The following is a 15,764-nucleotide window of genomic DNA, read 5'->3' on the forward strand; positions in this document are numbered from 1 at the left end:
ACCACCGGCCGTCTATATGAAGGTTTCCCGTCTTCCCCGCACTGTAATCTTCTATCACGTTAGATCTCAGGTCTGATTCACACACAGAAGTTTGCACACAGAAGGCTGCGTTCACACGTTCCGGTTTTTTCGCGGTTTTTCCCGATAAAAACGCTATAAAACCGCAAAAAAACCGCATACAAGAAGCATCCCATCATTTAGAATGAATTCCGCATGTTTTGTGCACATGATGCGTTTTTTTCCACATGAAAAACGCATCAGGCACAAAATCCGGACATGCTCATTCTTTTTGCGGTTTTTATGCGGATTTCCCACTGCAAAATGCATTGGGAAGTGTCCGGAAAAAACCGCGGAAAAAACGCGACAAAAACGCGTCAAAAACGCGGCAAAAAACGCATGCGGTTTTCTTCCGGATTTCATGCAGAAAATGTCCGGTTTTTCACAGGAATTTTTTGCATGAATTCCTGAACGTGTGCACTTAGCCTGAGGCTTTTAGTAAAGATTTTTTGTTTCCACAATCAACACGGACAGAAATGATCTGATCCCAAAGTCTCCATGTACAGTGATTTATGTGGTTTATTTCTGGCCTTAGGCTTTCCAATATTACAGGAAAAACACCAGAAAAAGCAGAAACATATTAAAATGTTTCTAAAGAAAATTGGTTCCAACAATTCTTATAACAGGAAAAAAAACATGGAAAAAGCAGAAGACACATTTTATAATTTTTAACATGTTAAACATTTATTAAAAAGAAATTAATCTCTTTGTGCACAGAACATAGATGTGCACCGCAGGGACGGCACAGATGAGGCTTCAACAAAAACCCTGGCAGATTAACCACTTGCTGCTGTGAAAAGCAAACATGGCACCTAAAGGTACCTTCACACATAACGATATTGTTAACGATATCGTTGCTATTTGTGACGTAGCAACGATATTGTTAATGAAATCGTTATGTGTGACAGCGACCAACGATCAGGCCCCTGCTGGGAGATCGTTGGTCGCTGAATAAAGTCCAGAACTTTATTTCGTCGCTGGACTCCCTGCAGACATCGCTGGATCGGCGTGTGTGACACCGATCCAGCGATGTCTTCACTGGTAACCAGGGTAAATATCGGGTAACTAAGCGCAGGGCCGCGCTTAGTAACCCGATGTTTACCCTGGTTACCATGCTAAAAGTAAAAAAAAACAAACACTAGATACTTACCTACCGCTGTCTGTCCTCCAGCGCTGCGCTCTGCACTCCTCCTGTACTGGCTGTGAGCCGGAAAGCAGAGCGGTGACGTCACCGCTCTGCTTTCCGGCTCACAGACAGTACAGGAGGAGAGCAGAGAAGCAGAGCGCAGCGCTGGAGGACAGACGGCTGTAGGTAAGTATCTAGTGTTTGTTTTTTTTTACTTTTAGCATGGTAACCAGGGTAAACATCGGGTTACTAAGCGCGGCCCTGCGCTTAGTTACCCGATGTTTACCCTGGTTACCGGCATCGTTGGTCGCTGGAGAGCGGTCTGTGTGACAGCTCTCCAGCGACCAAACAGCGACGCTGCAGCGATCCGGATCGTTGTCGGTATCGCTGCAGCGTCGCTTAATGTGAAGGGGCCTTTAGGTGTGACAGAGTCTGGCTGAATGCCCCCCCCCCCCCGCTCCCAAGTACTCGATAGTATGGGGCGGCCTAGTTATTACGATACTTACATGCCTAATAATGGTGTCTGGGCCTGCAATGTCCAAAGGTCTATTAGGCCGGGCCAGACGCAGAGTCCAATAAGTTACCTTTTACCTCCCCCATACACAGTAGACTAAAGTTCCATGAAATCACTGATTTCGGGGGTTTGGGCGACTATATAATGTATTTGGGGGCCTCCCGACAGATGATGTCAGGGCAGAGAAGGACCTGGCATCCTGAATTTCAGAGGCTAATCCGTTTGTTCTTCCTGTAGATAATCCTGCGCTAGAGGAGTCTGGAGGTGACTCTCATACAGACCACAGGAAAGCTTGAATATTTGTGTGTATGGGGGAGTCGGGAGAGATATCAGTCTGCCAAATGACGTTCAGCCAACTCTTATCTCATGTGTATGGGGCTATGTGCACACGTTTTTTCGTGTTTTTTTCACGTTTTTTCACGGTAAAAACGCTATAAAAACATATTAAAAATGCATACATTATGCATCCTATCATTTAGAATGCATTCTGCATATTTTGTGCACATGATGCGTTTTTTTCCACGAAAAAAAAAAACGCATTGCGGTAAAAAAAAGCAGCATGTTCATTTTGCGGATTCTCTGCATTTTTCCCGCTATTCTATGCATTTGGGAAAAAACGCACAAAAACGCACCAAAAATGCATGAAAAAATGCGAAAAAAAACGCATGCGGATTTCAGGCAGAAATGTCCGGTTTTTGTCAGGAAAATTTCTGCAAGAAATCCTGACGTGTGCACATACCCTTCCAAAGAAAGACAGTCAGTGATGATACACAGCACCACAGCAGTACAGGGCATCACCGGAGCCATTAGAGGCTTTTATGTTGTATGATCACATTGATCAGAGGGGTTTAACAAAGGTTTAAACGTGAAAAAAACCCTCATAGTTTCAGCAGCAAGAAATATCCATCACTATGTGGAAAGCAGAGTCACTGCACAATGTTAGTTAAAGGGCCTCTGTCACCCCCTCCAGCCGTTATAAACTAAAAGAGCCACCTTGTGCAGCAGTAATGCTGCATTCTCACAAGGTGGCTCTTTTAGGCTAGTTTCACATTTGCGTTTAAAAACACAGCGTTAAAAACGCAAACGCAGGTGGTGAAAAAAACGCTTGTAGACGCGTGCAAATGCTGCGTTTTTTAGATGCATGCGTTTTCATATGCAGTAAAAAAAAAATGCGGCGTTTTGACGCGTTTACATGCGTTTTTTCCTGCGTTTGCGTTTTTGAAACGCATGATAAGTGTGTGACAGCTGCCAATTATCAAAATAAATCAACTAGAAAACCCACTAGAAATAGCTAGGGTTAGGGCTAGGGTTAGGGTTAGGGTTTGGATCCCTTGATCACCTTGATGGTAGGGGGTTAGGGTTAGGATCCCTTTATCACCTTGATGGTGGGGGGTTAGGATTAGGGTTTGGATCCCTTTATCACCTTGATGGTGGGGGGTTAGGGTTAGGATTCCTTTATCACCTTGATGGTGGGGGGTTAGGGTTAGGATCCCTTTATCACCTTGATGGTGGGGGGTTAGGGTTAGGATCCCTTTATCACCTTGATGGTGGGGGGTTAGGGTTAGGATCCCTTTATCACCTTTATTGGTTACCATCCTAAAAGTAAAAAAAACAAACAGTACATACTTACCTAACGCTGTCTGTCCTCCAGCGCTGTGCTCTGCACTCCTCCTGTACTGGCTGTGAGCACAGCGGCCGGAAAGCAGAGCGGTGACGTCACCGCTCTGCTTTCCGGCTGACCGACGCTCACAGCCAGTACAGGAGGAGTGCAGAGCACAGCGCTGGAGGACAGACAGCGTTAGGTAAGTATGTACTGTTTGTTTTTTTTTACTTTTAGGATGGTAACCAGGGTAAACATCGGGTTACTAAGCGCGGCCCTGCGCTTAGTTACCCGATGTTTACCCTGGTTACCAGTGAAGACATCGCTGGATCGGTGTCACACACGCCGATCCAGCGATGTCCACGGGAGATCCAGCGACAAAATAAAGTTCTGGACTTTGTTCAGCGACCAACGATCTCCCAGCAGGGTCCTGATCGTTGGTCGCTGTCACACATAACGATTTTATTAACGATATCGTTGCTACGTCACAAAAAGCAACGATATCGTTAACAATATCGTTATGTGTGAAGGTACCTTTAGGGTTAGGGTTTGGATCCCTTTATCACCTTGATGGTGAGGGGTTAGGGTTAGGATCCCTTTATCACCTTGATGGTGGGGGGGTTAGGGTTAGGATCCCTTTATCACCTTGATGGTGGGGGGATAGGGTTAGGATCCCTTTATCACCTTGATGGTGGGGGGTTAGGATTAGGATTAGGGTTAGGGTTTGGATCCCTTTATCACCTTGATGGTGAGGGGTTAGGGTTTGGATCCCTTTATCACCTTGATGGTGGGGGGTTAGGGTTAGGATCCCTTTATCACCTTGATGGTGGGGGGTTAGGGTTAGGATCCCTTTATCACCTTGATGGTGGGGGGATAGGGTTAGGATCCCTTTATCACCTTGATGGTGGGGGGTTAGGGTTAGGATTAGGGTTTGGATCCCTTTATCACCTTGATGGTGGGGGGTGGCTTATTAGAGTGTAGACTTGCTTTTTCTATGGAAACGCATGGAAACGCATGCGTTTAAAAATGCAACCAAACGCATGTGCTAAAAACGCATGCGTTTACATAGACAGCAATACGTTTTTTTGCGGCAAAAAAAGCCTCTAGCCTTCTGCAACAAAACGCAAGCAGAGAAACGACGCATGCGTCGTCAAACGCGGCAAAACGCATACAAAAAACACATGCGGTTTTAACCCCTTTCTGACATTAGACGTACTATCCCGTCGAGGTGGGGTGGGCCCCTATGACCACCGACGGGATAGTACGTCATATGCGATCGGCAGCGCTCACGATAGGAGAGCCGCAGATCGCGGCCGGGTGTCAGCTGCCTATCGCAGCTGACATCCGGCACTATGTGCCAGGAGCGGTCACGGACCGCTCCCGGCACATTAACCTCCGGCACACCGCGATCAAAGATGATCGCGATTTGCCGGTGGTACAGGGAAGCATCGCGCAGGGAGGGGGCTCCCTGCGGGCTTCCCTGAGCCCCCCGCAGAAACGCGATGTGATCGGGTTGCTGCGAATGTCTCCTCACCTCCCTGCCTGCTCCAGGCCCGGATCCAAGATGGCCGCGGATCCGGGTCCTGCAGGGAGGGAGGTGGCTTCACAGAGCCTGCTCAGGGCAGGCACTGTGAAGCCTGCAGCCCTGTAAGTCAGATCGGTGATCTGACAGAGTGCTGTGCAAACTGTCAGATCACCAATCTGTGATGTCCCCCCCTGGGACAAAATAAAAAAGTTAAAAAAATTTTTTTTCCAAAAGTGTAAAAAAAAAAAAAAAAAATCCTAAATAATGAAAAAAAATATATTATTCCCATAAATACATTTCTTCATCTAAATAAAAAAAAAAACAATAAAAGTACACATATTTAGTATTGCCGCGTCCGTAACGACCCGACCTATAAAACTGGCCCACTAGTTATCCCCTTCAGTAAACACCGTAAGAAGAAAAAAAAAAACGAGGCAAAAAACAACGCTTTATTATCATACCGCCGAACAAAAAGTGGAATAACACGCGATCAAAAAGAGAGATATAAATAACCATGGTACCGCTGAAAACGTCATCTTGTCCCGCACAAAACGAGCCACCATACAGCATCATCAGCAAAAAAATAAAAAAGTTGTAGTCCTGAGAATAAAACGATGCAAAAATAATTATTTTTTCTGTAAAAGTTTTTATCGTATAAAAGCTCCAAAACATAAAAAAATGATATAAATGAGGTGTCGCTGTAATCGTACTGACCTGAAGAATAAAACTGCTTTATCAATTTTACCAAACGCGGAACGGTATAAATGCCTCCCCCAAAAGAAATTCATGAATAGCTGGTTTTTGGTCATTCTTCCTCACAAAAATCGGAATAAAAAGCGATCAAAAAATGTCACGTGCCCAAAAATGTTACCAATAAAAACGTCAACTCGTCCCGCAAAAAACAAGACCTCACATGACTCTGTGGACCAAAATATGGAAAAATTATAGCTCTCAAAATGTGGTAACACAAAATATATTTTTTGCAATAAAAAGCATCTTTCAGTGTGTGACGGCTGCCAATCATAAAAATCCTCTAAAAAACTCGCTATAAAAGTAAATCAAACCCCCCTTCATCACCCCCTTAGTTATGGAAAAATTTAAAAAATGTATTTATTTCCATTTTCCCATTAGGGCTAGGGTTAGGGCTAGGGTTAGGGCTAGGGCTAGGGTTGTTGCTACAGTTAGGGTTGGGGCTAAAGTTAGGGTTAGGGTTTAGATTACATTTACAGTTGGGAATAGGGTTAGGCGTGTGTTTGGATTAGGGTTTCAGTTAGAATTGGGGGGTTTCCACTGTTTAGGCACATCAGGGGCCCTCCAAACACGACATGGCGTCCGATCTCAATTCCAGCCAATTCTGCGTTGAAAAAGTAAAACAGTGCTCCTTCCCTTCCGAGCTCTCCCATGTGCCCAAACAGGGGTTTACCCCAACATATGGGGTATCAGCGTACTCAGGACAAATAGGACAACAACGTTTGGGGTCCAATTTCTCCTGTTACCCTTGGGAAAATACAAAACTGGGGGCTAAAAAATAATTTTTGTGGGGAAAAAAAAAAAAGATTTTTTATTTTCACGGCTCTGCGTTACAAACTGTAGTGAAACACTTGGGGGTTCAAAGCTCTAACAACACATCTAGATTAGTTCCTTAGGGTGTCTAGTTTCCAAAATGGTGTCACTTGTGGGGGGTTTCTACTGTTTAGGTACATTAGGGGCTCTGCAAACGCAATGTGACACCTGCAGACCATTCCATCTAAGTCTGCATTCCAAATAGCGCTCCTTCCTTTCCGAGCCCTCCCATGCGCCCAAACAGTGGTTCCCCCCACATATTGTGTATAATCGCACTCAGGACAAATTGGGCAACAAATTTTGGGGTCCAATTTCTCCTGTTACCCTCGGGAAAATACAAAACTGGGGGCTAAAAAAATAATTTTTGTGGGAATTTTTTTTTTTATTTTTACGGCTCTGCATTATAAACTTCTGTGAAGCCCTTGGTGGGTCAAAGCGCTCAAAACACATCTAGATAAGTTCCTTAGGGGGTCTACTTTCCAAAATGGTGTCACTTGTGGGGGTTTCAATGTTTAGGCACATCAGTGGCTCTCCAAACGCAACATGGCGTCCCATCTCAATTCCTGTCAATTTTGCATTGAAAAGTCAAACGGCGCTCCTTCCCTTCCGAGCTCTCCCATGCGCCCAAACAGTGGTTTACCCCCACATATGGGGTATCAGCGTACTCAGGACAAATTGTACAACAACTTTTGGGGTCCATTTTCTCCTGTTACCCTTGGTAAAATAAAACAAATTGGAGCTGAAGTAAATTTTTTGTGAAAAAAAGTTAAATGTTCATTTTTATTTAAACATTCCGAAAATTCCTGTGAAGCACCAGAAGGGTTAATAAACTTCTTGAATATGGTTTTGAGCACCATGAGGGGTGCAGTTTTTAGAATGGTGTCACACTTCCCTTCTTCCTTCTTTTTTTTGGAAGTGCATTTGGACAGCAAGGTGGCTTGTTGTTAAGGGAACTAGAGAAAAAAAAAAATCTTTCAATCTTCAGCATAGCGTGTGTGAGCGAGCTGAGTGTGACCAGAGCGTAAGTGTGGACGGCGGTAAGTGTGACTTGTGATTCAGTGACTTTGGAGTCAGGGAGTTTCCAAGGGAGGAATTACTGTCTGATTTTTATTAATACTTGTATTTATGTTTTATTTTTTTTATTGAACTGTTCCGTCTGGTGCAATCCCCATTAGGAAATGTGCTCCACTCTTGTTAATGCCATCCAGTGCACATCTTGCCACATGTATGCAATCCTTGAGCAGCCGATCGAGGGTGCATACTGCTGTGCGAGATATGAGCACGTTGTGCATTTGGAAACCCAGATTCTGACTCTAAATGTGCAGCTGGCAACACTGAGATCCATAGACAATATGGAGAGGAGTCTTCTGCTCACGGAGCAGACGCTCAATGGGACAGATGAGGGGGGGGATGGTAGGATGGAGCTGCAGGACAATGAAGTAGCAAGCTGGGTGACAGTTAGGAAGCGGGGTAGAGGGAAGAGTGTCAGGGAGGCTAGTCCTGATCTGGCACACCCCAATAAGTTTGCTAAGTTGGCAGATGAGGGGGGTGCCAGTACAGGGGTAGCACTGCTGCAGCCAGGCATGTCCTCTGAAAGCCGGAGGAGTGACTGCTCCAGTAAGGAGGGAAATAGGAGAGCAGGGCAGGCCAGACAGGTGCTGGTAGTGGGCGACTCAATTATTAGGGGAACAGAAAGGGCAATCTGTCACAAAGACAGGGATCGTCGAACGGTGTGCTGCCTACCTGGCGCTCGAGTCCGACACATCGCTGATCGGGTGGACAGATTATTGGGAAGGGCTGGAGAGGACCCAGCGGTCATGGTGCATATTGGCACTAATGACCAAGTTAGAGGTAGGTGGAAGGTCCTTAAAGATGATTTCAGGGAATAAGGCTGCAAGCTGAAAGCAAGGACCTCCAACGTGGTATTTTCCGAAATACTGCCGGTACCACGTGCCACGCCAGAGAGGCAACGGGAGATTAGGGAGGTTAATAAGTGGCTCAAGAATTGGTGTAGGAAAGAGGGGTTTGGGTTCCTGCAGAACTGGGCCGACTTCTCAGTTGGCTACAGGCTCTACGCTAGGGACGGGCTGCACCTCAATGGGGAGGGTGCAGCTGTGCTGGGGGAGAGAATGGCTAGAAGGTTGGAGGAGTGTTTAAACTAGGAATTCGGGGGGAGGGTATTCATTTTATAGGAGGGGAAGATAGTGCAGATAGAGACCTGGGCACAAATAAGGAGGATGGGGGTGGCGGTGGCATGGGGGGTGGGGTTAGAACAGTTAATAATTTAAGAAATAGAAGTACAGAGAGGAACATAAAGTGCATGTATACTAATGCCAGGAGCCTCGCCAACAAAATGGACGAATTAGAACTAATGTTGTTGGAGCATAATTATGACATGGTGGGGATATCTGAAACGTGGCTGGATGAGAGCCATGACTGGGCTGTTAACTTGCAGGGCTATAGCCTGTTCAGAAATGACCGTACAGATAAGCGAGGGGGAGGGGTGTGTCTGTATGTAAAATCGTCCTTAAAACCCATCCTGCGCGATAATATAGGTGAATTTAATGAAAATGTAGAATCCCTGTGGGTGGAGATAAGGGGAGGGGGAAAAAATAATAAATTACTGATAGGGGTTTGTTATAAATCTCCAAAAATAATGGAAGCAATGGAGAATATCCTCGTAAAGCAAATAGATGAAGCTGCGACTCAAGGAGAAGTCATTATTATGGGGGACTTCAACTACCCTGAAATAGATTGGGGGACAGAAACCTGCAGTTCCAGCAAAGGTAATCGGTTTTTGACAACTATGAGAGACAATTACCTTTCACAACTGGTTCAGGACCCAACAAGAAGGGGGGCACTGCTAGACCTAATATTAACCAACAGGCCAGACCGCATAGCAAATATAAGGGTTGGGGGTCACTTGGGAAATAGCGATCACAAAATAATAAGTTTTCATGTATCCTTTAAAAAGATGTGTAATAGAGGGGTTACAAGGACACTAAACTTCAGGAGGGCAAATTTCCAACGGATGAGAGAGGATCTTGGTGCAATTAACTGGGACGATATCCTGAGACACAAAAATACACAAAGAAAATGGGAGACATTTATTAGCATCCTGGATAGGACCTGTGCACAGTATATACCGTATGGGAATAAACATACTAGAAATAGGAGGAAACCAATATGGCTAAATAGAGCTGTAAGGGGCACAATAAGTGACAAAAAGAAAGCATTTAGAGAATTAAAGGAAGTAGGTAGTGAGGAGGCATTAAATAACTACAGAAAATTAAATAAATTCTGTAAAAAGCAAATCAAGGCAGCAAAGATTGAGACAGAGAGACTCATTGCCAGAGAGAGTAAAAATAATCCTAAAATATTCTTTAACTACATAAATAGTAAGAAACTGGGGGGCGTGGCCAGCAGCCTAAGGAGCAGGACGTGTTCTCCATGAGCTCCCCTGCTGCTTTTCCCAATCCAACCTAATCCCTGCCTTAGACGACCCATCTACTATCCCGAGGGTCGTGGACTATCAGCACATCATCCAGGGAGCGCTCCTTGTCCGTTTGGAGCGTGGACTACAGTGCTGAGCCGCAGTAACCAACGGAGCCACACAGGCGGTCTGGGGACCTGCTGGGAGATCGCTCCCCCCTGATGGCTGGCTGAAGACCGGATCGAGGAGGACAAGAGCGGCGAACTCCCCCCATACCGCGGAACACAGGGGACCGGCTGAAGCGTGCACCAGTGCCTGAGGAGCGGATGTCTCCTGTGCCCCGGCGGCTGTGAGAGGCAAGAGGAGTGAGGAGGCGCCATCTTGGATTCGCCGCACGGTGAGGGGAGCCGCTGAAAGGAGGCGCCGTCACAGAGAGACATCCCTGCTCCCACCGCCCGGAGGTTAGTGGTGCCGGCGCCCTAAGCCTGAGGTGTGCGCCCTGGTGCCCGACCTCTGCGGTTATACTCACCGCTGTTCCCTGTGGCCTCCCCCATCACTCACCTGGGTGCTCCTGCATCGGTGGACTCGGAGTCCTGGTCGGCCCTCGGTCACCTGAGGAAAAGGTTGGTGATCTGCCTGCTGGGGTGCGTGCTGCCTTCTTGGTCCCGGCTTTGGGCTCTGGTGAGAGTGATCTGCAGAGACGCAGGGGTGTCTTCTTCTCCCTCCCAGCCCTCCTTTCCCGCCATAAGCCGCCATCTTGGGCCCTCTCTCTGACGGCCTGTGACCCCTTGGTGGAAAAGACTGTTCGGCCTGGTCGGGGTGCTTATCGCCTGCTGCTCAGGTCAGGCTGGCTTCCTCTCTGTGGCTTGCCCCTGGGTCTCATTCCCTGCTGTCCCATACCCTCAGGATAAGTTTAACCCTCACATAATATTAATCTAGCTGGGAGCAGTATTGAGGGGACATTGCGCTCTGGATCTGGCTATACTGACACTCAAGCCACACTCCTGCAACATAATTAAGAGACCTGGCTGGCTCCTTTAGTTCCACAGGCATCACCTTTTATGTAATATCTTGGATTTTTAGTGACTGTTGAAACGCTGAATCTAAGACACTGAAATAAATCACTAAAGGTCTCTGCTGCCATCTTGTGGCAAAATCTGGAATAACAGCAGACTCCTATTACTTCCATTACCCTTGGATTCTGGGATCCAACTCACGGGGCTTGGCCTACGGCCCCCTTGAAAATTGGGAACTCGGCCCGGGGCGGGCTTGCTGATGGGGTGCTAGGTTCTATGGAGTGACCGCCCCACCCCCCATATCCCACCACTACCTTGGACACACTGTGCTTATCATAGACATCTATGGGAAAAACCAGAAAGATCCCTGAACAGAAAACAAAATTGATCGGGGAAATTACTTCTGAAGACATGAAACGTTATCTAAATTCAACTCCCCAGACTAGAAATACAAGGTCTGCAATGACTTCCACTACAAACCGTGATAACTCCCCGTCCAGGGACTCAGTGGGCGCACGTAGCTCGTCTGCTGACGGCTTCGAGGAGGACACCGCGGATTCAGAGGAAATGAACATCGCAGAATTGAGCAAGTACATCAAAGCCCTACCTACTAAAAAAGACCTTGAAGGTTTCGCTTGCAGGCTTGAAAATACATATAAGCAAGAAATCCACAACTTGCAGAAAGAATTTACCACACGAATAGAGGACGTTGAAAAAACACACGAGAATATTTTTCGAGAACTGCAGGCCCATAGGGACCTCTTAATAGATCATACTCTCAAACTAGAAGATATCTCATCTGGAATGGAGGACCTCGAAAACCGCAATAGACGGAATAACATTCGCATACGAGGCCTCCCAGAATCGGTCGGTTTTTCTGATCTGGACCGTACAGTACAAAATATCTTCTTAGACCTGCTGGATGACAAAGATGGTGGCTCTATCGAGTTCGATAGGATTCGTCGCGCTTTGGGTCCCAAACCTACTTCCGATTCCAGACCACGTGATGTTATATGCAGAATCCACTACTACAGAATCAAAGAAGCCATTATGGCGGCTGCCAGGAGGAAAGAAGTCATCAGATTTGAGGATCATCCAATCTTAATCCTTTCTGATCTATCTAGACGTACTTTATTACTGCGCAGAGCTCTAAAACCATTACTGGCCGAACTCAAGAGAAGAGACATTCCATATAGATGGGGGTTCCCATTCCAATTAACGGCCTCTAAGGAAGGAAAGTCGGCTTCTTTTCGAAGGCTTTGTGACTTAACTACTTTCCTGAGCACCTTCGAACTTCCTATGGTAAATCTTCCCGAGTGGCCCGTGAGCCCAACACTCCCTGAAGCTCCACCAAAATGGCTCAAGGTTCAACAAACCAAGAAACGAGACAACAAGCGGGTTCCATCTGATCCGCCTTGAGAACTTAGCATCCTGGTTTGGTGGTACAGAAAGGCGAGCTCGGCCTACTGATGGAGTGGGTTTCGTTTGAAGGCTTTTATAGTCTGGTTTTTCTCTCTTTTTTGTATTTTTGTTATGTCGGTTATGATAGTCTGGCATTTACTGCTTAGTTTTATTATGTTTGCACTTTATTCTCATGTTCTCAGTGTTTTAGGTGCAAGTGTTGAAGATTGCGAGAAGTCATAGGCCCGTTGCAGGAGCTCTCCCTCCAGACCCTCCCCTTCCTCCTCTCCTAGACATCCCTTTCCCTCCCCTTCTTCCACCTCTCCTCCCTCCCCCTTTCCTTACCACCCTTTTTCCCTACCCCTCCCACCCTCTCTTCCTATCCCTCCCCTCTTTCTCCTTCCTACTGGGAGGATTCGCCTGCACAAATGGGCCTGCGCTTACATTTTTCACGATTTATATTTAGACTTGACTTCACACTTGGGTTCATGTACTGACAATCAATTGTCTTGTTACTTATATGACATATTTAACTTGATGTTTTGACATGTGTCCTACAGATATTTCTTATATTTTCTTGGGTGGGGGGTCATGGTTCCTCCTTGGGCTTCCTTCCCTTTGGTTGGGTTCTCAGGTAGTATACTACCAAAACTTGCCTTACTGTAGTTAGAGCTACAAAGCTCTGGCTTTAGAGCAATTATAGATATGTTTTCTTTTTTCTTTGCTTCTTTTCTCCTTTTTTTCTCCACTCCCGTTCCTTTTCTTTCCCTTTCTAAGTACTTCCTCTCCATGCGGGTACTCCTTCCGGGCAGATCAATAAAAATTTGCCGCACAGCGACGCATTCAGATAATGGGTAAATTAAAGTTTTGCTCCTTTAATGTAAAGGGGCTAAATATCGCTGAAAAAAGGAGACAGGTCCTATACACAAGTCATAAACAGCAGGTTTCGGTCCTGATGATCCAGGAGACGCATTTTAAAACTGGGGCTATCCCCCCTGCGTTTCAAAATATTACCCCAAATGGTACCACAGTTCCAATCCGCATGCCAAATCTAAGGGGGTCTCGATAGCTTTTCATAAAAACTTTGTGCCTGAAGTGCTGAGTTCCTCTATAGACCCAGATGGTAGATACGTGTTTTTAAAAATTTCCTGTGATACACGTCAATTGGTCTTAGCTAATGTCTATTTTCCAAATCAAGGTCAGCAGAGCTTCAGTGCGGAGTGTGGGAGGCGACTCGGGGAATTTGCTGGCTCCTTTCCTGTGATACTGGGGGGCGATTTCAACATTCCCATGAATCCGGTGGTAGACGTCTCTTCGGGTAAGACTTCATACTCGCTTTCTTCAATTGCTCGAATTAGGAAACAAATGCGCAACATGAGATTAGTTGACATATGGAGGGTACTTCACCCGGGTACAAAGGATTACAGTTTTTTCTCACAAGTGCATAACACCTACAGCAGAATTGACTACTTTTTTATCTCACACAAACTGCTGGATCTCCCAGTGGAAGCAGAGATGGGTTTGTGGTCGGACCATGCCCCGATATTCTTATCAATTCTGTTCCATTCTAATACAAAATCTGGCTTTTCGTGGCGCCTGAATGAGAACTTACTCCAGGACACACAATGCAAAGACAATGTAGAAAAGACGATATCCAATTTCGTAGCAGACCATGGGGGGGGACACCACATCTTCTCCCATGAAGTGGGAGGCCCTGAAAAGCGTGATACGGGGAGTTCTTATTTCACACGGTGCACGTTTGAAGAGGGAGAGGGTTGCAGAAATAATTAAACACTCAGACCAAATTCATAAATTAGAAACACAACACAAAAAAGATCTTAACGAGGTTACATTCGCACACTTGTCCACAACCAGACAAAAGTTGCTCGCCTTACTGGACCAAAAATCACGCTACCTCAGAGAAAGGCTCCGAAATCGCTTTTACCAATTTGGAAACAAAAGTGGCAAGATCTTGGCTAGATACATTAACCCACGGGGCCCAAATACATTTATCCCCTTCATTAAAAATGGGAAAGGGGAAAAGTTTCATAGTACCAGAGACATCATCTCGAGCTTCAGTGACTACTACAAAGACTTATACAACATAGATGGCCACTACAAAGATCTGTCCATATCCGCTCTCCACAACAAAATCAATACATATTTACATCAAAACAATATACCCCTTCTACCGGAGGACAGGATTCAGGGCCTAGAGGGGGAGTTCACGCTGGAGGAGGTCTTGGAAACTATTAAAGGTCTGAAACAAGGGAAAAGTCCAGGTCCAGACGGGTACTCAGCTGGTTTTTATAAATCATTCGCCTCATTATTGAGCCCGATTTTTCTTGAAGTGTGTAATTCGGTCTCCTCGGGTGGTTCCTTTCCCCCTCAGGCTTTGGCCGCTCATATCACGGTCATACCAAAACCAGATAAAGACCCCTCGTTATGTAATAATTACCGTCCGATATCTCTTATAAATTTAGACATTAAAATCTATGCGAAGATGATTGCAAATAGATTGAGCCCTCTCCTTCCACACGTGATAAACCAAGACCAGGTGGGTTTTGTCCCGGGTAGAGAGGCACGCGACAATACCATTAGGACCATCTCTTTAATAGACAGGGCGGGACGGGAGGGGGGCGATCCCATGTGTATCCTGTCGATCGATGCCTTCGACAGGGTGCACTGGGAGTTTTTGTTCCGGGCCCTGGCGGGGATTGGTCTGGGAGAAAATATGATGCACAGAGTAAAGGCCTTGTATACCTCCCCCAGCGCCCAGGTGAAGGTGAATGGCACCCTTTCGGACGCGTTCGAGATACGAAATGGTACGAGGCAGGGGTGCCCGCTTTCCCCTCTCCTGTATATCCTGTCAATGGAATATCTGGCCACCGCCATACGCAATAACCCCTCCATAAGAGGAGTTAAATTAAGTTCGGAGGAGCACAAGTTGGCGCTTTTTGCCGATGATATCCTCTTATATGTTACCTCCCCCATAACTAGCTTACCCAATATTATACTAGAATTATCGAAATTCGGTCACCTAAGCAATTTTAAAATTAATTCCCATAAATCCATGGCATTAAATATATCCCTACCACCATCTGAGGTGAATAGGCTGCGAGCCTCTTTCCCGTTTGGTTGGCGCTTTGATTCACTTCCATATCTGGGGATCAGAATAACAGCCAAAACATCTGGTTTGTACGATGCAAATTTTAAAAAGGCGTTGCAAAAAGCGGAGCTGGACTTAGAGAAGTGGCATAAATTACAATTGTCCTGGTTTGGTAGAGTTAATGTAATTAAAATGGACTTGTTGCCTCGCCTTTTATATTATTTCCAGACAATCCCATTATATCTTCCCGCGTCCTTTTTCTCACGACTCAAGAAAGCGGTCATCCGACTGGTCTGGTCCCATGCTAGATCAAGAATATCTTACTTTGTATTAAGCAGGTCCAAGAGGAGGGGGGGAATTGGCCTACCAGACTTCCTAGTATATAGTCGTGCCTCATTAGGTTCTTGCATATTAGACCTA

General features: G+C 46.0%; 1 protein-coding gene across 1 annotated transcript in view; it reads right to left on the reverse strand.

The window, feature by feature from the left end:
• LOC138663475 (gastrula zinc finger protein XlCGF57.1-like) overlaps window positions 1-15,764 on the reverse strand; it is a 64,999-nt gene that overhangs the window by 29,394 nt on the left and 19,841 nt on the right. The gene's annotated exons all lie outside the window — the stretch shown is intronic.

The sequence above is a fragment of the Ranitomeya imitator genome, chromosome 2, assembly GCF_032444005.1.
Source record: "Ranitomeya imitator isolate aRanImi1 chromosome 2, aRanImi1.pri, whole genome shotgun sequence".
Lineage (NCBI taxonomy): Eukaryota > Metazoa > Chordata > Amphibia > Anura > Dendrobatidae > Ranitomeya > Ranitomeya imitator.